The 23,042-nt window shown below is 39.4% G+C and overlaps 1 protein-coding gene across 3 annotated transcripts in view; it reads left to right on the forward strand.

Moving 5' to 3' along the window:
- Positions 1-23,042, forward strand: part of STIM1 (stromal interaction molecule 1) — a 170,562-nt gene that overhangs the window by 35,251 nt on the left and 112,269 nt on the right. Inside the window, exon 2 of one of the 3 annotated variants that reach the window (XM_045557325.1) lies at positions 19,215-19,335. The exons of the other annotated variants lie outside the window; for them this stretch is intronic. The gene's annotated coding sequence lies outside the window, so the exon portion shown is untranslated. The remainder of the gene's footprint in view (positions 1-19,214; positions 19,336-23,042) is intronic. 3 annotated transcript variants of the gene reach the window in all.

Below are 23,042 nucleotides of genomic sequence, written 5' to 3' on the forward strand. Positions count from 1 at the left end.
CTTCTAATTCATAGCTTCCTCCGTTTTTTTTTTTCCTTGCAATTTTGTGTTGAAACTGGATCATTTGTCCTGAAGAGTTTCTCAATTTCTAGATTTTGCTTATTGTCTCCCTATGGTGTTATTTAAAACATTTCTATGTCCCCTATTATTTTTAGTAAATTGATAGTTGAATTCCTAGGCTTGATCAGATTCAAGTTCAATCTTTTTCCTTTTTTTTTTGCAAGAATATCCAACTATATCTGATTTTCTCTCTTTTTGTGAAGATTAGTGAGTGGGCTCAGGTGTTCTCCACTTGATCTGTTCATTAAAATATTTCCCATCAGCTATTTGCCTAATGATTTTAGGAGCCTTTGATAACTTACTACCTAGATCCATTAGTTTATTAGAGGCCTAATTAGATATTGAGGCTCCTAATTAGATTTAATTTGAACTATATTTGAAAAAGAGAGTTCCATTATTTAAAAATAAGTTTTGAAAACTATTGGATTGTAGCAATTCTCTGAAAGCGCACCAATTGTGATAGGAACCAGGAACTGTGAAGTGGGGACAGTGACTATAACTTCTAAGACGTTTTAAACCCTTTCTTACTTCCTCTTATTTGTTGTTTTTGGCTTACATTCTTTCCCAACCCTACAGTTAAATTCTTACAACAAAAAGGGCCCATAGGTTTAAACTTTTGAAGGGGGAGAGGGATGGACTGTCTTACCCTAGAGTCAGTCTTGGGAAAGGGAGCCCCAAGGGATGGAGTAGTTCTGCTTTAATGAGCAAAGGAAGTGATTAAGTCCCCGGGGCCTATGCAGCTCGAAGAGCCTGAAAAGTGGCCTTGGGAGCATCTAAGACTAGACACTTTTAGCTGAGCATGGGAGGGCCAGGCCCTTTTTCTTACCCCTACAGCCTAAGGGGGCTCCCTTGTTCTATCCAAAAGGCCTGGCTAGTCAGGCTTCAGTTGTATCACATCTGACATGTCCCAGGCCCACGATCCTGGTAGCTGTGTTTAGGGCTGATTCCTAGGATAACCTCAGGATAAGCTGCAAAGGGCTTCTTGTTTTGGCCTCTGTTCTAAGGAAGGCCAAGGGCAGGAACCTCTTAGCAATAGCTTTGGCTGATCCTTGGCCAGCAACACCTTATGTCACTCTGGCTAAGAGAAGAGCTGCTGTGGAGCACTTGGTGTTCTCTAGCCTTAGCAGAGGTCACAGGCAGACAGGGCAGGGGAGCAAGGCCTTAATCAGCTAGGGACTCCTGGAGCAAAGCTACTTGGCAGTGTCTTACCTCAGCTCCTTGGTGGGATTGGCTCCTTCTGCTAGTGACAGTGCAAATACTCTTTCTCTTTATAGCTTTTAGATCTCTGGGAGATTAGTCGTCTTCCTTGAGCTTCAAGACACTTCTTTGCAATGTGGTTCAGGGCTGATTTTAAAAGCCAGATTGACAAAAATTCCTTCCATCTGTGTAGTACTTTTTAGTCACTCAAGCACGTTTTATTTAATTTGTTTTGAACCAACAGTCCTGTGAGTTAAGCTTAGAAAGGAGAAGTGCTTAAGATTATAGCTAATTAGACTCTGGAGTCCCAGATTAATGGTCTTTCTACCAGTATCTGTAGGACAAAGGAAAAGGAGAAGAATGGTAAATAAAATCGAGTTACTTTTGTGTACCAGGAACTGTATAAGGTGCTTAGCTTAGTTTTCTCCCAACATTATGTGGTAAAATATTTTAAACTCTATTTTGATGATGGGGAAGCTGAGTCTCAGAGTGGTTAATTGACTTAAGATCACAGATATAAGAAGTGGCAGAGCCTGGATTCAGATCTATGTCTATTTGACTTCAAAGCCTGTGTCTTTCTATCATTATACTATATTCCTTGCTAGTTTATTCTAAAACATCTTGATTGAGTTCCAGATGCAACACTAGGTACAGGGGATACAAGGAAGCATAAGATTTAGTAATTTCTGCCCTTGTGGAGCTCATAATTTGGTGATGCTCACTGCTATGATAGAGGGCATGGGGGCATAGGGATAGATAGAGGGATGGGGCAGTAGGGGCTTGGGGAGCCCTCTAATCATTGGTGGTAGGGGAAGTTGTCAGGTAAGGCTTCCTAGAAAGAGTGGTACCTCATGTAGTCTAGTGATAAAGAGCAGAGGCCCTAGGGTCAGCCTGCCTGGGTCCCATCACTATAATACTATATGTTAGCTATTAAAATATAATACTTTGGGCAAGTTACTTAACCTCTCTGAGCCTACTTCCTCACCTATAACATGGAAGTAAACATATAATCAAGCTCATATAATCAAATGGCTGTTGTGAAGATTAAGGTGAAATAATCTATATTGAACATTTAGCAGATTGCTTGACACATATTAAGCTCTCATTAAGTGTTAACCATAATTATCATTGTTTAACCTGTGTTTCTCTGATATCCAGCTCAAGTGGGGACAAATGAAGCTAGGCTCTTTTAGGGCCTGATATTGGCAATAAAGTGGGGAGGTTTTGTCTCAAGTAATTTCAAAGTATTCCTTTCAGGCCTAAGATTCTGTCCAAGTGAAAACTACTAAGATGATTGTTTTCAGGAGGACAGCTGTCAAGTGACTGTATGTGGTGGCAATCCAGTATGGCTTGGGTTCCCTAAAGTCATCTCTGGTCAGGCCCTGGCAATGCTATGTCTAGTAAAAGCCCCTCTTTCCTCTGCTACCTCTTCATTGCATAGGCTGGCCCCTTCCTCCAAGTTTATTGTGATGGGGAAAGTAATGTAATTTTAGTAGTCCAGTTATTCTCTACTACATTAGGGTCTTGTTTATTCTGGGTAACTGTGGAATAACAGTACCTTTATATATTTGTATAGTGCATCATTTTAAAGTAAGTTCTGTTTAGAACATCAGTATCACATGAAGTAACAAGAAGTATTATTACTCAATAAAAGAACTTTGAGTTCAAGTTAGGAAAAGCAAGGAGCCTTTAAGATGCTAAGGAAAAGTATGTGGGGTTTCCTGCATTTTTCTGGTCATGGAATCTTTTTTTATCCTCAGAAAATACCTATTGACATTTCATAAGATACCAATGTTCCATGGAATACAATTAGGTAAGTAAACACAATGTGGCCCTCTGCTTTTCTGTTAGTATGGCTTGGAGAAGTAGTATGGCAAGCTGTCCTTTGTCTGGCAGGGTACCTCTGGCTTTGTCTGGCAAGGTACCTCCCCTTATTTTCAAAAAGAAAATGAGACACTTAATGAGAGCTTATTATATGTTAGGTAACTTTACTAAATGTTCAACATAGATTATCTAATTTTAATCTTCACAACAGCCCTATGAGATTTATAATATGATTATCTTCATGTTAATACTGAAGGCTAGAGATTTTAGTTAAACCACCAGTCCCTGATTATGTTCCAGACTTGGTGGTAGGAGATTTAGCTAATTCAGCATCTGTAGTCAGCCTAAGCCTTCTGCTTCTGGAGGAGGAGCAAATGCCCTACCTTGAGGAAACAACACTCAATTCAATCAAGAAACTGTCTGTCTGCAAGCTCCCTGGGTAATTGCAGCTGTCCCAGAAGCAGATGGTGATGGGGATTGCATTCACTATTTCGGTCTCATGGAGTTTTGGGTTCCAGTCCTCACTCTGCTGTTTACCAGTTATATGCCTTTGAGTGAGAAACTTCTACTCTCTGAACCTTGTTTTTTTTTTTTTTTTTCTTGAGACAGAGTCTCACTCTGTTGCCCGGGCTAGAGTGAGTGCCGTGGCATCAGCCTAGCTCACAGCAACCTCAAACTCCTGGGCTTAAGCAATCCTACTGCCTCAGCCTCCCGAGCAGCTGGGACCACAGGCATGCGCCACCATGCCTGGCTAATTTTTTTTCTATATATATTTTTAGTTGGCCAGATAATTTCTTTCTATTTTTTTTAGTAGAGACGAGGTCTCGCTCTTGCTCAGGCTGGTCTCGAACTCCTGACCTCGAGCGATCCACCCGCCTTGGCCTCCCAGAGTGCTAGGATTACAGGCGTGAGCCACTGCGCCCGTCCTGAACCTTGGTTTTATCATTTAAAGATGAGGAGGTTGAATTAGATTGATTGCATTCAATGAATATTTATTAAACATTTACTATGATACAGTCATTGTTCTAGGGTAATGGGGATATAGTGATGGAAAAGCAGACACTGCCTCATGAAACTTAATCTAGATGATATGAGTGTTGAAATATAAGTTACAGTTTAAGACTTTAGTAGTTAAGGGAAGGCAAACATTTGTATGAGTCATTGTAGTCTAGTAGGCTTCCTGGAGATGATGTGACTTAACTAGTCCCTAAAACTGTTTAAAGTTTATATACTGCAGAAGCTCAGAGAGGCATTTGGATTGTGAAAATGACCTGAGTGCAGGTGGAAGTGAGCATAGAGAATAGAATGCTTGGTAGAAGGTGGTATCCTGTAGTGCTCTTAGGCATGGCACCACCTATGGGACACTGCTGAAGGAGTTAATTCCTGGGCATCTGAAAGTAGCATTGCAGGAGGGAGAATTTGGAACTAAGGACCAAGGGAGGATCTGGGCAGATGATATTAGTGTTGTGGGTAGAGGTAAAGGATCATCAATGATGAAGTCAAAAGTTAAAAGGATTGGGAGCTGCTAGATTGTGCAATGTGAAATGGGACAAGACAACAGTTCACATTTCAAGCTATGAATGACAGAGGGACTTGGAACCTGAATATGTTTACATGTAATTTACTGGTTCTTACCATATGCCACACACTATTCTTAGCATTTTTAATGCTAAACTTATTTAATCCTTATTAGTAGCTTATTTAGTATTTGTTTATTTAATCCTTATATCAACCCTATGAGGGTAGCTACTATTATTTTCCTGTTTTACAGATAAGAAAGCTGAGGCACAGAGAACTTTAACTTGCCCAAACTCACATGAGTGATAAGTGGTGGAGTTGGGATTCAGGCCCAGGCAATGTTTTCAGAGTCCTTGCTCTTAATCACCATGCTATATACAGTTTTAGGCAGCCAGAAGCCATTATAGATGTCTGCCTAGTGAAGTAACTTCCTGTAAGTAGTGTGGTGTAGAGCAGTTTCCCAAGGGGTGAATTGAAGGCAAGAAGACCAGCCACAGGCTGTTGTAATAATCATCCCAGTTGCTTTTAAAGGTGTATAAAGGTCTTGGAATTATTTTACAGATTACTTCCTGAGATGGATCTGGTAGTTGCCAGTCCTACCTATAATCTCAGATTATTGTAGAAATTATTTTCCAAAGAATTTTAATCTTAAGGAAACTCTCGTCTCTCTATTGAACAGGCTGTTCTAGGCTGAGGGGCCCCAGGAATCAGGTCAGAAATAGCTCTTGTGGGATCAATGTCCAAGCAGCATCTGGAAGCGTTTGCAAGAGGGGAAGTTGAACCTACTGAGACTTCCTGTTGCCATTTAGAGTTTCCTCTCCTGATATAGGGGGAGTATCTCCTGTTAGGAGTGGTAGTCTGGTTTTTCATCTTGAGAGGTTGGGCAAGTGGGCTGGGGTGAAGAGATGTGAAAGACATAGTCTCTGTCCATGAACAACTCATAGGTTACTGGGACGCACATCAGCAAGTATATTCAGTATAGTGTCACAAGTGCTGGAGCAGAGGAACATAGAAAATGTACTGGGAGAGGAAGGAAGGAAGGAAAGAAGGAAGGAAGGAAGGAAAGAAGGAAGGAAGGGAGGGAGGAAGGAAGAGTGGATCTAAATGCTTAACAAGAGAGAGTCAGGGAAGGTATAAAAGATGCTGTTGTCTAGGGATGACCAAAAGTGCCAGGCAGAGATGGCCCTGGAACACATTTTGGGCAATGTGGGTGTGGAAGTGTATGAGATATTCAGGGAATGATGAGTTGTCCTTTGAACCGGAGCGTTGGGCTGCTTAGATGGAGTGGCACCAGGTGAAGCTGGATGTGTGGGAAGGGCCAGATCCTGAATAACCTTGTATTTCATGGTAAAGAGCTTAAATCCTATTGGAGTTGAGCTTTACTGTAGATATTTAAGATGGGGAGCAACTTGATCAGAGTGGTTTTTTAGAAAGATCTCTTTCAGGTCTGTGCTTAGGATGGATCAAGTATTAATAAAACTAGAGGCAGGGAAGCCAGCTGGAAGATTTGCAGTAGCAGATGAGGAGGCTGGAACAGGGCAGTGGTCTTGGGGGTTGACTTAAAGTTTGTGACTGAAGGGTGAAAGAGGTATTGGGCAGCTGGGCATTACTGTGGTGCTATTAACATGTGTAATACAAGAGAGAGAGCTGGTTTGGGGAAGTTAATGTTGGTTTTGAGATGATTATGGGTGACATCCAGAAGAAAATATCTGGTATTGGGGAAGAAGATATGAGTGTTGGAGCTTCTGAGAGAGGTTGGAATATAGATATGGGAATGACGGCATCTAAATGATAGTGGAAACCATGGAAGTAGATGGATCACCCGAGTAAAATTTATAAAATGGGGAAAGGAAGGAGGTTGAGGATAGAGCCCAGAGGAACTCTGATGATATCTGTAGGCCGAAAAATTAGAGAGGGAACCTGAGGAGGAACAATTAGAGAAGTAGGAGAAAGTACTGTCTGGGAGGCCAGGAATGAGAAGAGTTTCTGAAAGAAAACAAGTGTCTACTGCAGCAGAGAACAAGTAGGGCGAGCCCTGAGAAGCTACTGAGTCATTGGTGACCTTGGTGACAGCACTTTCAGTGGATGCGTGGGGACAGAAGCTAGATTGCTGTGGCTTAGGGACTGAGTATGAGGCAAGCATTTGAAGGCAACATAAGGCTTCACTTCTGAGAAATATAATGGTAAAGGAAGGAAGGAAAGAGAGTGATGTTTTGAAGAGGAGGCGGGGAGGCAGGTTCAAAGATTTTGGGGGCCTGGAGTTGGGGGATTGGAGTGCAGACCTTAGCTGGTATGGGTTAAGGGGAGAGGAGGTTGAGAAATATTGCCAGTGAAGGTACCACATCCCTCTGAATACTCCATATTATTGTAGGAGTCTTAAGCTGTGCTGCTCTGCTGCAGCCTGCAGTCACTAAAGTGTGAGGTACACAAGGGAGACGTTGTCATTAATAAGAAATCATAGCACTGTTTATTGAGTAGTCTCTGCATGCCAGGAATTTTTCTAGATACATCTGGACACATTAGACACATCTCTAATGCCCACCACAACTCCCAGAAGTAAGTACTGTCACCATTTTCCAGATGCAGAACCAGATGAGTTAAGAAACATATGACTAGTTAGTGGTGGAGCCAAAGTTTCAGCCAGGTCTGCAGAACTCCAGCATGTATCCTTTCTACTTCCCAGTGCTATCTTTTCCATTAGGAGCTCAATAATGAGACTCTGAACTGGGACTTTGAAGGGGGCAGGGATGGATGGCCAAGAATTGGTGTTAGCCTGGAGGGAACATGACTTAATCTCTGGGATGAGGGAGGAAGGTCTTGGTCTGATCTTGCTCTGCCTTTTTTCTGTTTAGCCAGTGGCTTTGGTGATCACAGCCTTTCATTTTATTTTTCTCCATCTTTCTGTAACATCTTACCAGGGCCTCTGAGGTCCCAGCTACTGCCTATTGTGGACTGTTTACAGAGAAAAAAAAGATCAACCTCCATGCCCGGAGGGGCTTATTCTTTTTGACTGCTTGTGAGGAAATGCTGAGCTGTAGAATGGCACTCTCTTTGGCACAGAGCATGTGGCAGGTTTCTTCTGGATAAGTATTTTTATTTGCATTGAATAATTTTGGTTCAGTGGAAAGAGCAAAACATTGAGAATGAGAAGACATGATTTCCAATTTAAGTGATCAACTAGATTACCTCAGGCAAGTCACTTTCCTTTGCATATTTACTTGACATAAGATAGGGACTGTATTTTACTCCTCCCTGTATCTTGAGCTCCTGGCACATGGCCTGACTGAATAGGTGTTCTGAAAAGTTTATTATGGAACCGGTTAATCTGCTCATCTGTTAAATGAGGGAATTGGACCTTTTGGTTTCTAAGATCTCTCCAATTCTAAAAATGTATTGTTCTATGAGGGCTTATGATATTTTAATTATAAAATAATACTGTCACTTATTTGGCCCCTACACATTTGTTGGTGTTATGAGAGACTCTTTATATAATTTATTTTTTATTTTATTTAGATGATTTTTTTAATTTTAAAATTTTGTCTAGGTGCTTTGGAAATACAATGGTCCTTTAGGCTGTAAGCTCCTTGAAGACAGTACCTGTGCCTGTTCACTGCTGTAGCCCTAGTGCTGAACACAGCACTGGGTGTGTAATGGGTGCTCAGTAAGTATTTGTTGAACAAATGAGTGAAACGTATGCATTATCATCTGTACGATAACAATCCTACAAGATAGGTACTATTAGTCCCATCTTATGGGTAAGAAAATGAGGCTAAAAGGTCACAGAACTAGTAAACGGCTAAGAGGGAGGATTCAAACCCAAGTCTGTCTAACTCTAAAATTGGTACCTTTATCACAGTGCCTTCATTTATCTGATATTTTAATTGAAAATTTGAAAGGAAGGAAGAGAGTGAGGAAGGATGCAAGAACAGAAAGTCATATTTTTTTGAGGGGTGGGAATGGGTTTAAACATTGGGCACTGAAGTTTAAGAATTGGTGAGAATATCTAACACCTTAAGAAAAATAAGGGCCATAATAGCAGTTATTTTTCACTGGGGACTTCATTTATTGAGTGTCTCATGGCACTTAAAGGCCTGTTTCATAGTGTTAATTATCATCTATTTATTGACAACTCAAATTTGTGTTTCCAGCTCAGATTTTCTCCCCTGAATTTTAGACTTGTATATCTAACCTCTTAATTGACATTTTGGATATCTAATAGGCATTTGAAACTTAACAAGTTCACACTTAGGTAAATTCTGTTGGTTCTACCTTTAACGCGTATCCAAAATTCAGACACTTAGCCTTACTTATATTCCTGCCACCCTGATCTGAGCTACCATCACCTCTTCCCTGGCCAGATAATAGCCTCTTAACTGGTGCCCCGCTTTTGCTGTTGCCTGTGTGCAGTTTGTTCTAATCAAGCAGCCAGAGTGATCATTTCAAAACATAATTCCAAATCATTTAGCTCTTCTGTTCAAAATAATTCAGTGGCTTTACAAATCTCTCAGAGAAAAAGCTAAAGTCCTTAGAGTGGTCTTACAAGGTCATGTGTGACTTGGCTCCCATTTCCTTGTCTTACCTTCTCTCCACCTGCTCATCCTGCCCCATTGGCTTTCTCACTAGTCTTTGAAGTAGAGAGAAATACTCTTGCCTCAGGGCCTTAGCGTTTGTTCTTCCTTCTTTCCCTAACTTTCTGCTTGGCTCATTGCCTTATTTCCTTCAGATCTTTAGGTCAAATGTCAACTCAGTGAGGCCTTCTCCAATCATTCTATTTAAAAATAGCAACCTCTCCCCCTCAGCACACCACAACCTCTCTCTCAATTTTTTTCCACAGCATTTATCACCACAGCGTTTATCTGACATATTTATTTGTCAGGCTTTCCGTCTTGCCCCCGACCCCTTGTTAGTTCCATAAGAGCAGGGATTTTTGTCCATTGCTAAATCCTCAGTGCCTAGAATACTCACTAGCACATAGCATATACTTAGTTAATATTTGTTGAATGAATGAAAAACCTACTTTGGGCCATGTATATTTCTCAATGCTTTATATATATTTGTTTACTTTTCTCCACAACAATCCTGAAGGTTACCACTATTACTCCTATTTTGCAAATGGCTAGAAAGTTTAAAGCCTAGGTCTGTTCAGCTTAGTACATTGCCAAGCTCAAATAAGATGTTATAGAAGGATGGTGTCTAAATATTATTGTTTTGCTGCTGAATGGAGTATGTAAACCACATCCTAGAAACCAGAAGACAGACATGGCTCATTCATTCACTTGGATATTTGTGACTCTGCTGTATGTGGAAACCTAAAACACACCTGGAAGAAGTTCTTTGAGATCTTCCTGTGCACCATTTGAAACACATCTGGCTTGTATACACAGGGGAGTTTTATGATGATTTGGAAATTTTTCTCTCCCCACCAGAGAGAGACCTTCTTTCCCTCATTTGAGATAGTATTAGGGTCACTTTGGGACAAGTGCTTCATGTTGCTTTTCTTTCCAGAGTTTAATATTAGCCAAGCCTTGAGTGCAAATCATTCCCAGGGTATACTGGTGTATGACTTTCTCTGTGGTATGATGACTGGGAAGGCCAAGGCCAGAGCTATTTCCAAAGTAAGATGAAACTGGGGTCAGTGATATCTCTAGGATAAAAAGAGGCTGGCTTCAAATGGCATCTTAATAGATGTATGTCATTTCATAGGTTCTATCAGAAAGAAGGTGAGGGAGAATAAGATCCTGATCAGGATCCAACCTTCCAGCCAACTGGGAATAGTATATCTCTCTCCTAAGTCCCAGGTACCAGTGACTTTGTTGTGAGAGGCCTGGGGAAGCCCTGGGCTTATAGCTTATAAGAGACCCAAACAGAGGGAGCAGAAGCAGATATATTCAGGGTAAGGCTGTTCTCAGTAACATGACAGAAGTAGAATAGTAAGAGGTGGAAAAAATCATCTGGTGGCATTGTATGTTCAATGACATGTCCAGAGAATAGTGAAGCATGGAAATAGTGAATAGTGAGCACCCAGAGTGCTCCCCAGGGTGAAATGAAACTGGGATTAGAGTTGTTTCCAGGGAATAATGAAAATATGATGAGAACTTTCCCCAGGGTAAGATAAGCCTGTGGGAAAAGTGTATGAGGAGACAATATCATTTTTAGGGTAAGAGGAAAAAAAAATAGCATGTTTGAGCAGCCATGAGTAGGAAGGGAAGGAAAATGAGAGGAAAGAATTTTAGGGCAATATGTTTGGGAGATGGGGCTAGGGAAACAAATGGATGCCAGATTATAGAGAGCCTTGTCTGTCTCATTGAGGATTTGAGACTTTATTCTTTTGACAATGCAGAACCATTGAAAAGTTTTAAATAAGGGATAGACATGGTCAAATTTGCTCCTGGTCATAATGACCTGTGTTCCTAGGGGAGTGGAGATCAGGAAAAGTTAGAAAAGAGTATGGCAGTCTAGGGACCCTAGGCAGATGTTTGCTGAAAGCCAAAAGTATCTGGCATATCAGTCTAAGTAGAGATGCCTGAGGACTGGATGAAGCCTGACCTCAGTGAAATGAACAGAAGCTTTCCTAAACCTTGTCAAAAACTGAGAATCTTGGTGGATGCACAGCGCTGTGAATGTACTAAAATGCCACTGAATTGTTCACTTTAAAATGGTTAACTTTATGTCATACGAATTTCACCTCAATAAAAACAGATTAACATCAAAACCAAACAAATCTAAGAACCTTGTCCTGCCTGAGTCTTTGTAAGGCTTGGCCTGGGATTGTTTTACTGCCTTCCTTTTGCCAGGGCCTGGGTTACTGGTGGTGGCATTGGGGAGTTAAGGGTAGCACTAGGCATAGCAGCAAGGATGAGAGTCCAAGGCATGTCCTCTGCTTATTCATTTTTCTAGTTGGCTGCTGGAATCATCTTTCTAACAAGTTGATCTAACCATGGCCCACCCCTGCTCAGAAATCTGTGTTGCTTTCTCATTCCTCACAGATTATAAAATCCAAGATTCTCAGTCTGGTGTTCATGGCATTCCATGATCTGGGTTCTGTATATTGTCTTTTCAACAAATATCTTTTATTCATTCTTTCTCCATTTTGCTTGGAATGTCTTCCTACCATTTTCTGTCTGGTAAACTCCTCATCTTTCAATACTCAGCTCCAGTATCACCACTTTTTTGAGCATTCTCTGGCCTCTCTGCCTGTAAGCAGGCAGTCTATCCCACTGTTATTCTCCTACTATACTTTATATGTCATTCTGTTAATTATCTTGCTGCATTGTGATCATTGCTTTGTGTGTCATTGCCACACAAGATTGGAAGTTTTTTAAAGATAGAAATTCTGGTTTGTTTTTTTCTGTACTCCTTGGCTGGTATTGCAAAGACAGCTCTCACTTTTTTTTTAGAGCAACTTTATTCCTACCATAAATAGTCACAAAAGGCAAATAAATAGGCTCTGTTGGTATTGTTCAGTGTAGTGAGGCTAACAGAGGGCATCTTTCCATAACTGTCGTATTTTTCTTTTCTTTTTTCCCAAGCTAGCCAGCAGGCTCCACTGAACAAAAACTGCAAACCTCAGGGTAGCTGGACTTGGGAATAAATTCTTTGGTTAACAGAACAAAAGATAAAAAATATCTGAGATGAATACGAAAGAGACTATTAGTTGTCTTTGCCCATATCAACTCTCTCATGCTTTCTTTAATGATAGAACACCTGATTTTTAGCAGAATGCATAACTACCCAGCTTCCTTTGCTACTAAGTGTGGCCACATGTCTAAGTTCTAACCAGAGGGATCTAAGTGGAAGTGGTGTATGTACCACTTCTAGGTCATGTCCTTAGAAAGAGTATGTAGTGCTTCTCTCACACTTTTCTCCTTCCTGCTGGCTGGGAGATGGTGAGAGCTACAACACCTGTTTTGATCCCAGAGCTGGAAGCCTCATGTTGAGTGAGGATGGCAAAGTTCCACTCTCAGTTGAGACTGCTCACAGTTAATCTATTATATGAGCGAGAAATAAACTTCTTTTTGGTTTAATCTACTGTATTTGAGGGTCTCTTGGTTACAGCAGCTTTACCTGTACCCTAACCAGTACAGTGAGGCATCAGGTTGCTGCAGTATGAAGTTGCTTCTTGCTGCTGTTCCTGGGTATCTCTCAAACTATTCACTGAGTTCCTGACCACTTCTTGCCTTGCCTTGCTTCTAAGCCCTAATTCCTGATGTCTAGATGATTCCTGAATTCTCTTACATACTTAAAAAAATTTTATTGAGATGAAATTCACATAAAATTAATCATTTTTGATCAAACAATTCAGTGGCATGTAATATATTCACAAGGTTGTACAACCACCACCTCTATCAAGTTTCAAAACATTTCCATCATTCCAAAGGAAAACCCTTACCCATTAAGAAGTTTCTCCCCATTTCCCACTTCCCCTGGCAGCCACCAATAGGATTTACCTCTTCTGGATATTTCTTTCTTTTTTAAACTGTGTGTGTGTGTATTTATATTTATATTTATTTATTTATTTTTGAGACAGGGTCTTTGTTGCTCAAGCAGGAGTGCAGTGGCACAATCATAGCTCACTGCAGCCCTGAACTCCTGGGCTCCCGTGATCCTCTGGCCTCAGCCTCCCAAAGTGCTGGGATTATAGGCATGAGCCACTGCGCCTGGCCTGGATTTTCATATAAACGAAAAAATACTATATGTGACCTTTTTGTCTGGCTTTTTTAAGTTAGCATAATATTTTGGAGCTTCATCTACATTGTAACATGTGTCAGTACTTCATTCCTTTCTTTTTAAAGTTTTTTTTTTGGTGGTAAAATATATATAACATAAAATTTACCATTTTAATTATTTATAACTATATAATTCAGTAGCCATAATTAACGTTCACAGTGTTGTGCAGCCATCATCACTATTTCCAAAACTTTTCATCACCCCAAACAGAAACTCAGTAATTATTAAGCAATAGTTCCCTATTCTCCATTCACCCAGCCCTTGTTAATCTCTAATCTACTTTCTGTCCTCATGAATTTGCCTATTCTAGATATTTCATTTAAGTGTAATCATAACAATATTGTCCTTTTGTGTTTGGCTTATTTCACTTAGAATAATGTTTTCAAGGTTCATCCATCTTGTAGTATCCACCAGTAAACTTCATTCCTTTTTTTTTTTTTTTTTAAAGAGACAGAGTCTTGCTCTGTCACCCAGGCTGGAGTGCTATGGTGTGATCATAGCACACTGTGACCTTGAACTCCTGGGGTCAAGTGATCGTCCTCCCTCAGCCTCCCGAGTAGCTAAGACTACAGGTGTGAGCCACCTCTTCTGGCTAATTTTTTTTTTTTTTTGAGACAGAGTCTCACTCTGTTGCCCGGGCTAGAGTGAGTGCCGTGGCGTCAGCCTAGCTCACAGCAACCTCAAACTCCTGGGCTTAAGCGATCCTACTGCCTCGGCCTCCGGAGTAGCTGGGACTACAGGCATGCGCCATCATGCCCGGCTGATTTTTTCTATATATATTTTTAGTTGTCCAGATAATATATTTCTATTTTTAGTAGAGATGGGGTCTCGCTCAGGCTGGTCTCGAACTCCTGACCTTGAGCGATCCACCTGCCTCTGCCTCCCAGAGTGCTAGGATTACAGGTGTGAGCCACCGCGCCCGGCCTCTTCTGGCTAATTTTTAAGTTTTTTGTATAGATGGGGTCTCATTATGTCACCCAGGGTAGTCTTAAACACCTGGCCTCAAGCAATCCTCCTGTCTCAGCCTCCCAAAGTGCTGGAATTACAGGTGTGAGCCACCACACCTGGACTTTCATTCCTTTTTATGGCTGAAATATGTATATATGTACATACCACACTTTGTTTATCCATTCATCTATTGATAGACTCTTGGAGTGTTTCTACCTTTTGGCTATTGTGAATAGTGCTGCTGTGCTATGGACATGCTTGTTCATGTATTTGTTTGAGTAGCTGTTCTCAGTTCTTTTGAGTTATACCTAGGAGTGAAATTGTGGGGTCATATGGTAATGCTATGTTTAAGTTTTGGGGGAACCACCAAACTTTTCCACAGCCACTCTATTACCGTTTTACAGTCCCATCAGCAATGTGTAAGGGGGTACAGCTTCTTTACATCTTTGCTAACACTTGCTATTTTTCATTTTTTTTGTTTTGTTTTTTATTAAAACCATCCTAGTAGGTGTGAAGTGGTATCTCATTGTGGTTTGATTTGTCTTTCCCTAATGACTAATGATGTTGATCATCTTTTCATGTGCTTGTTGGCCACATGTATATCTTCTTTGGAGAAATGTCCATTCAAGTCGTTTGTCCATTTAAATTTAGGTAATTTGTCTTTTTGTTGTTGAGTTATTAAAATTCTTTATATATTCTGGATTCTAGAATATCTTCTTGGATATATGATTTGTAAATATTCTCTCCCATCCTATATATTGATTTTTCACTTTCTTGATAATGTCCTTTGTTGCACAATAGTTTAAAATTTTTTTTTTTACATTTTTATGGAGTCCAGCTTATCTATTGTTTTTCTTTTGTTGCTCTTGCTTTTGGTGTTATATCTAGGAATCTATTATCAAAGCCAAGGATATGAAGATTTACCCCTATGTTTTATGAGTTTACCCCTATGTTTTTTTTACCCATAAGAGTTTTATGGTTTTAGTGCTTATATTTAGGTCATTGATCAATTTTCAGTAAATTTTTGTATGTATTGTGAGTCTCATGTGTTTTTAAACCCTTAAGTGGATGCTGTTGGGATTTTCCCAGTCAGTAATGGTTTTTAGGTGTTCACATCCCAATAGATATGAAAGGGTAGTTTGGAGATGTTTTAGCAGCTGTTGGTTGAAGTGCAGCTTTTCACCATAGGTGCACCTTAGAAGACATTTCTTTTTTCTCAGATCCTATCCACTTAATGTTCATATCACATGATATGTTTAGGGGCTACTTTGGGAGGAAGGCTGCTGCCTTTCAGGGCTGCCAGTCAGTTAAGTGACACACAGTCACATACATGTAGTGGGATGCTGTGCCATGAGCTTGTGTGTATCTCAACCTGTGAGGAAGGTGAGCAGGCCAAGCAAGGCCTGATTGAAACAAGGCAAAGCTGCCAGGGTCAGGGGAACGGGTCAGGTAGCAAGTCTGTACTGAGCCCAGCCAGGTTTTCAGCCATGTGTATGGCTTGCTGAGAACTGTGCAAAGCAGTAATGAGTGGGGGGGGGGGGGGAGAGAGAGAGAGAGAGAGAGAGAGTGATTTGGTTATTAGGTAAGAAATGTCCGATTTCTTTAAGTACTAAGTTTGACAGTTGATATCTCTGACATTTCACTTTGATACTTCTTGTTTTTTTATTTTTATTCTGAAGGTACATCCTCAGTCTTTCAAATGTACAATTTGTCTTGTGATTATCTTTCAATTTTTTTAGAGCAATTGTGAAACCATGGATACGTCAAAAATTTGTGTTATTTTTGCATATGAGTTCTGTAGTGGAACCAATGTAGCGCAGACAGCTCAGAATATTAACGAAGTATTTGGGAAGGATGTGGCTAATGAACACACAGTATGTCAATGGTTTGAGAAGTTTCATGCTGGTGATTTTAATATTGAAAATGAGCCACGTGGGCAACTTGAGACCAAGGTGGATAATGATGAGCTGAAAGCTGTAGTGGAAGCGAATCCATCTCCACCTACATGTGAATGAGCAACAACGTTTGACATTACTATTCCAACAATATTGGACCATTTGAAACAAATGGGCAAGGTAAAGAAACTGGATAGATGGGTACTGCATGAATTAAACGAGTGTCAGAAGAGAAATCGTCTTGAAGCTTGCCTTTCTTTGCTGTTATGACATAAAGGCAAACCATTTCTACTGCATATTGTTACGTGTGATGAAAAATGGATTCTTTTTGACAATCACAAGCATTTGGCATAATGCTTGGATAAAGATGAAGTGCTGAAACACAGTCCAAAACTGAATATTCACCAAAAAAAGCTATGGGTGTCTGTTTGGTAGTCCAGTGCTGGTATTATCCACTACAGCTTCATAAAACCCGGTCAGTGGATTACAGCAGATGTCTACCGCAACCAGTTGGACGAAAACCATGAGGACACTTGTGATTAAGCAGCTGAGATTGGTCAATAGAGACAGGCCAATTCTCTTCCAAGACAACACTCGACCACATGTCGCACAAACAACACTGCTCAAACTACAGCAGCTGGAGACTTGGAAACTCTGTCATCCACCATATTCCCCACACCGTCCTTGCACTAACTGACTACCACTTCTTCCAGGCTTGGACCACTTCTTGCAAGGAAAAATATTCAATTCTCAATAAGCTATTGAAAATGCCTTTCATGATTTCACCCCTTGTTTTGCATGCTTCTTTGCTGCTGGCATAAATAAGCTACCATTAAGGTGGCAAAACTGTGTTGATAGTTTAGGCACATATTTTGATTAATTGTACTGTGTCTTTGAGATATGATAAACTGCACTTTTGATTTAAAATCAGACATTTCATATTTAATGACCTATATATAATTTGGAGACGGAAGCCTTGATTTCAAGTTGGATTACTTAAGGCTAGTCACTTCTCTCTGAGCTTGAATGTCTTCGGTTATAAAATGTGAATGCTGACTTCACAGGGTTGTTTTGTTTTTGAAGATTAGCTGAGGTTATCATTTGGAAAATTATTTGGAAACTGTAAAATGCTATACATATTTAGGAATGTAATGGAGAATCAAGGAGAAGACTAAGTTTTCTGGGAACTTTTTAAATGGTTCTTCTTATGACTGTGATTCACAGAAAAGGTTTGAGGTTTATTGACTACATGGTTGATTTTCAGATTTTTTTCTGAATGATCTTGCATTTGTTGTGACTCTTTTGCAGGTGACAGAAATACAGCTCAGACAGACTTAAGCAGGAGAGGGACTTTATTAACTGAAATAACTAAAAAGCCTAGAAGTAGTTTAGACACAGCTAGATACAGGGAGTTAAAGGATGTCAGGACCTACTCTGTCCCCCTTGGCTCTGCATTTCTTTGTTTTGCTGTCATTATTAGGCAGGCTCCTCCCATGTAATGGCAAAGAAAGATACCAGATTTGGATAAGAATTCTATCAGCTAACTGAAAGACATAATAGTGGTAGTTCTACTGCTATTGAAAGATAATACTTCTTACTCAGTGGTGCTGGCAGTCCTGGGTATGATTTTGGCTTGGGTCATGTGCCCACCCTAAAGTAATCACTGTGGCCAGGAAAATGCTGGTGTTTCATTGGCTAATAGTTACATTCTACTTATGGAATCCAGGGATCAGGGTCAGCTTCCCTGGAACCATGTAGACTGAGAGCAGCAAACGGGTGGTTCCCTAAGGCTGCGGTCCCCAAGCCTTGGGCCATGGACTGGTACTGGGCCACAGTACTGAGCCATGGCCTGTTAGGAACCAGGCTACACAGCTGGAGGTGACCCGCAGGCAAGTGAGAGAATGTAATACAATGTAATAATAATAGAAATAAAGTGCACAATAAATGTAATGCACTTGAATCATCCCAATTCCCCACCCCTGGTCTATGGAAAAATTATCTTCCATGAAACCGGTCCCTGGTGCCAAAAAGGTTGGGGACCACTGCCCTAAGGGAAGAAGATCAAGGTGCATTTATAGGAATAAAGGTTTAGGAGGTGGGGAAATAGTTTAAATCAACAAAATTCATAGATGTCCACTACATAATTGAGTCATTTTTATTGAAAAAAAGAATATGTTTCCAATATTTAAAACTCAACAAAAGTAGAGCTGCTCTACTTGAAGAAGTATAGTTGAGGAACCTGGGCGGGTGTGGGAGGAAAGGAGTCTACAGAGCATTTGGAAACTGCTAGACAGTTTATCCAATAAATACATGCTTGAGGTGGGATAGTGCCTAAATTCTTCCTTGCTATCTTTCTGACCTTTTGTTCTAGAGATTGTATTTTCCTTCCAGTCAGGGAGAGGAGGGTAGGTAGCAGAGCCAGTTATTGCCTGGGGTTGAAGATGCAAAGGACCTTTCTTAGCCCTCACACTAAACTGTCTTTTTTAAGAAGTCATGAGTCTTTCAAATATAAATAGGAACTTACAGAGAACAGGAAGAAGTTGCTTTACAAATTATTGGTTAATAAGAGTGATGAAATGTATTCGTATCCTAAGCATTTGGCAAGGGTTCTATATGCTAGAGTGTATAAAGCTATGAGCTGGATTCTGTATAGTAAATTGAGTGAGGGTGACAGCTGCCTTAACACACCAACCAGTTCGATTTTTTTTTTTTAGAGATAAAATTCACATAGCATTAAACTATTTTAAAGTGTGTAGTTTGGTGGTTTTTAACAATTTTGTGCAACTATCACCATTATCTAATTCCAGAACATTTTTATCACCACAAAAAGAAACCCCACACTCATTAAGCAGTCATTGCCCCCCATCCAACTTGGCAACCATTAATCTACTTTCTGTCTTTATGGATTTGCCTATGCTGGATGTTTCATATAAATGGAATCATGTCTGGTTTCTTTCACTTAGTAAAATGGTATCAATATACCTTTGTGGTTTTGCACAGGGCTATGTAAACATTTCTACTTTTCTACTGTTTGTCATAATATAGTCAGAAGAGACTTGGACCATCTGGCCGTCCCATACATAGGACGTTACTGATCTTTTACATTGACAACATCGTGCTAATCAGACAACATGAGAAAGAGGAGGCCAGCACACCGGAGGCCTTGGTAAGGTACATGTGCTCAGCAGTGGGTACTGTTACATTCTTCACCCAAATGGATATATTTAGTTTTAAAATATGTCCACAAATTCTTTGATACTCCTCCCATCAAGAAATGGAGCCTAATTCCCCTCCCCTTGAGCAGGACCAAGTAACTTGATTTTAACAAATAGAATAAAGGGAAAATGATGGTGTACAACTTCAGAGACCAGGTCATAAAAAGTCCCACAGTTTCCTCCTTGCGTGCGTGCGATTTCTCTCTCTCTCTCTCTCTCTCTCATCACTCACTCTGGGGGAAGCCCATCAATATGTTGTGAGGACAGTCAAACAGCCTATGGAAAAGCCTATGTGGAGAATACCTGAGACTTCCTGACAGCAATCGGCACAACCTTGCTAGGAATGTGAGTGAGCCACCATCAAAGCAAATTCTCCAGCCCCTGTAAAGCTCAGATGGCTAGAGCCCTTTTTAAAACCTCATGAGAGACCTGAAACCACAACCACTCAGTTAAGCCACTGTCTGATTCCTGACCCTCAAAAACTGTATGAGATAATAAATGTTTCTTGTTTAAAGCAGTTAAGTTTTGGAGGTAATTCGTTATGCAGTGGTAGATACTAATATACATTCCTACATGGTGTGCACAAGAATTCTAGTTGTTTGACATCCTTTTTAACACCTAGTATTTCTCTGTCTTTTTCATTTTAGCCATTCTGGTGAGTGTGTGGTGTTACCACCTTGTGGTTTTAATTCGAGTTTCCCCAGTGACTAATGTAGTAGAGCATCTTTTCATATATATATACACACACACACACAGATACACATATTACATATGTTTACATATTATATATGTTTATATATTATGTATGCACATATACACACATACACACATGTGTACGTATATATTTAATGTCTGGATTTATTATTTTGTGAAATATTCAGCTTTTTGCCCAACTTTCCATTGAATTGTTTATCTTTTTCTTACCGATTTGTAGAAGTTCTTTATGTATTCTGGACTTAAGTCCTTTGTCTTGTATGTGCATTATGAATATGTTTTCTGAGTTCATTAACTTTTTCCTTAATGTTTAGCCCTTTTTGTGTCTTGTTCAAGAAATCTTTGCCTACTCCAAGATCATTAAGATGTTCTTCTAATTTTTTATTTAAAAGCTTTATTGTTTCACCTTTCACAATAGATCTGTAATCTATCTGAAATTGATTTTTTTGTGTGTATGGTGTTTAATGAGTCAAGGTACATTTTTTCCCTTCTGAGGATAGCCTGCTTATCTAACAACATTTATTGAAAATGATCCTTCTCCCCCTACTGTACTGTAATATCACCTTTCTCATAAGACAGATCATTATGTGTGGGTCTGTTTCCATACTTTCTATTCTATTCTATTAGTCATTTTTGTATCCTGTACCAATACCACACTGTGTTAATTTTTATTATAATTGGTCTTGATATTTGGTAGTGTAAATCCATCAGCTTGTTGTTTTTCAGGATTGCCTTGACAATTCTTGGCCTTTGTATTTCTATATGAATTTTAGAATCAGTTTGTCAATTTCTGCTAATAAAAGAGCCCTCTTGGGATTTTGACTGGGTATGCATTGAATCTATAGATTAATTTGGGAGAACCAACAAACTATATGTAGTCTTTCAATTCATGAACATGGTATGTCCTTCTGTTTATTTAGATCTTTAAAATTATTTTTTTCTGTAATAATTCATAAGCTTTCTTATAGTAGTCTTATATGTCTTTCATTAGTTTTTTTCTCCTTAGATATTTAGTGTATTTTTGATAATATAGTAACTGGCATTATATATTTTAAAGGTCTTATTTTTATAACATAAAGAATTTCAATAAAATCTTGCAGCATTTATCACTTCCAGCTTTAATTTCTTTGCTGCAATAGCTTGCTTATGAATGATTCAGGAAAGAAGTTGATTTGTAGTGTTATTTCTTTAATCTTACCTTACCTTTTTTTTTTTTTAAAATACTCTCTTCTGCAAAGACAGAATCTTTTTTAAATTCCAGTTAAAGCAGGTACTTTATCAGTGGTTACACTTAAGTAGTTTTCCTATAAAACTTTATTTATTATTTAAAAAATAAACCTCATTTTAACTAAAGAATTCTTCTACCGTAGAGAGTATTTCTTCTCTTGTACATTTTCCCTTTAGCGGCCCTTAAGAGGCTATTTCTTTTGCATTTTAGTATTTAACAGAATGTAGCAAATACCCTTAATTGGAACATGAAAGAAAACTTATATCTTTATAGAAAATTTCTAATGCTACATAATTTGTAACATATGTTTTTTCTAATCTTAAGTAATATTTTATATGTATTTTCCAATAGCATTTGCTGACAGATGAATGCAGTTTTAAAAATACTGCTTTTCATGTGCTATTTAATCTGCTTTATTACAGCAGCAAGAAGGAATAAGTGTTTCACCAATGATATGTGCCTTTTGTTTTTCACTATTAAGCAGGGAATCTATAAAGAGACTTCTTAGTACTAGATTGAGTATCTCTAGACTTTAAACATCACAGAAAAATTATAAAGGTTTATCTACAGATATAATTTTTAGATGTGTTCTAAAGCATGATAGTTTTATTTCATTGTTATTCAATACAAGGGTGAACAAATGATACCTGCTTCTATGAATGAAGTTTTACTGGAATAGGCCACATTCATTTGTTTACATATTGTCCATGGTTCCTTTTGCACTGCAATGGCAGAGTTAATTAGTTATAATAGAGACTGTATGGCCTGCAAGTCTAAAACATTAACTATCTGGCCCTTTGCAGAAATTATTTGCTGACTCCTGATTGAATATATCAAGACTTAGTAAGGATGCAGTTTATTGTTGATAATAAATGTAAATCCATTTGGTATACTAAGTATCTGTTTTTTTTTTTTTGAGACAGAGTCTCACTCTGTTGCCCAGGCTAGAGTGAGTGCCGTGGCATCAGCCTAGCTCACAGCAACCTCAAACTCCTGGGCTCAAACAATCCTACTGCCTCAGCCTCCTGGGTAGCTGGGACTACAGGCATGCGCCACCATGCCCGGCTAATTTTTTATATATATATATTTTTAGCTGTCCATATATTTCTTTCTATTTTTAGTAGAGACGGGGGTCTCGCTCTTGCTCAGGCTGGTCTCGAACTCCTGAGCTCCAACGATCCGCCCGCCTCGGCCTCGCAGGGTGCTAGGATTACAGGCGTGAGCCACCGCGCCCGGCCAGTATCTTTTGATAATTTTGAAGTTTTTTTGGCTAACTTCTTGTTTGAACCAATTAGATTGTTTTTACCCTGCAATATAGCTCACAGAGAGCTTGTACTAGGAATAGAAGGGTCAGCTCTGTCACTTATTATTTATTTTTGTTTGTAATTTTAATATTATCTTCAATCCATTGGAGTTTTTTTAATATTCGCTTGTTTGTGAGCATCCTTTAAAATCATTTATCTATCCAGTGATACTATAGAAACTACAATTCATAAGTTTATTTAATCAGATGTGTGTTAACTATAGTATGTTATAGTATCCTGAAAGCAAATGAATGACTGCAGACACTGATGTTCTCCCTTGTACACTGTGGAGTTCCCATTCTATTATCAGGATAACTCATATGTGGTAAGTGGTATGGAAATATATGATATACAGACATACAGACCCAGGCAGGACACCATTGTTAGTCTGTACAGTTAATTTTGCTAAAGC

Source organism: Lemur catta, chromosome 7 (assembly GCF_020740605.2).
Source record: "Lemur catta isolate mLemCat1 chromosome 7, mLemCat1.pri, whole genome shotgun sequence".
NCBI classification, from domain to species: Eukaryota; Metazoa; Chordata; class Mammalia; order Primates; family Lemuridae; genus Lemur; species Lemur catta.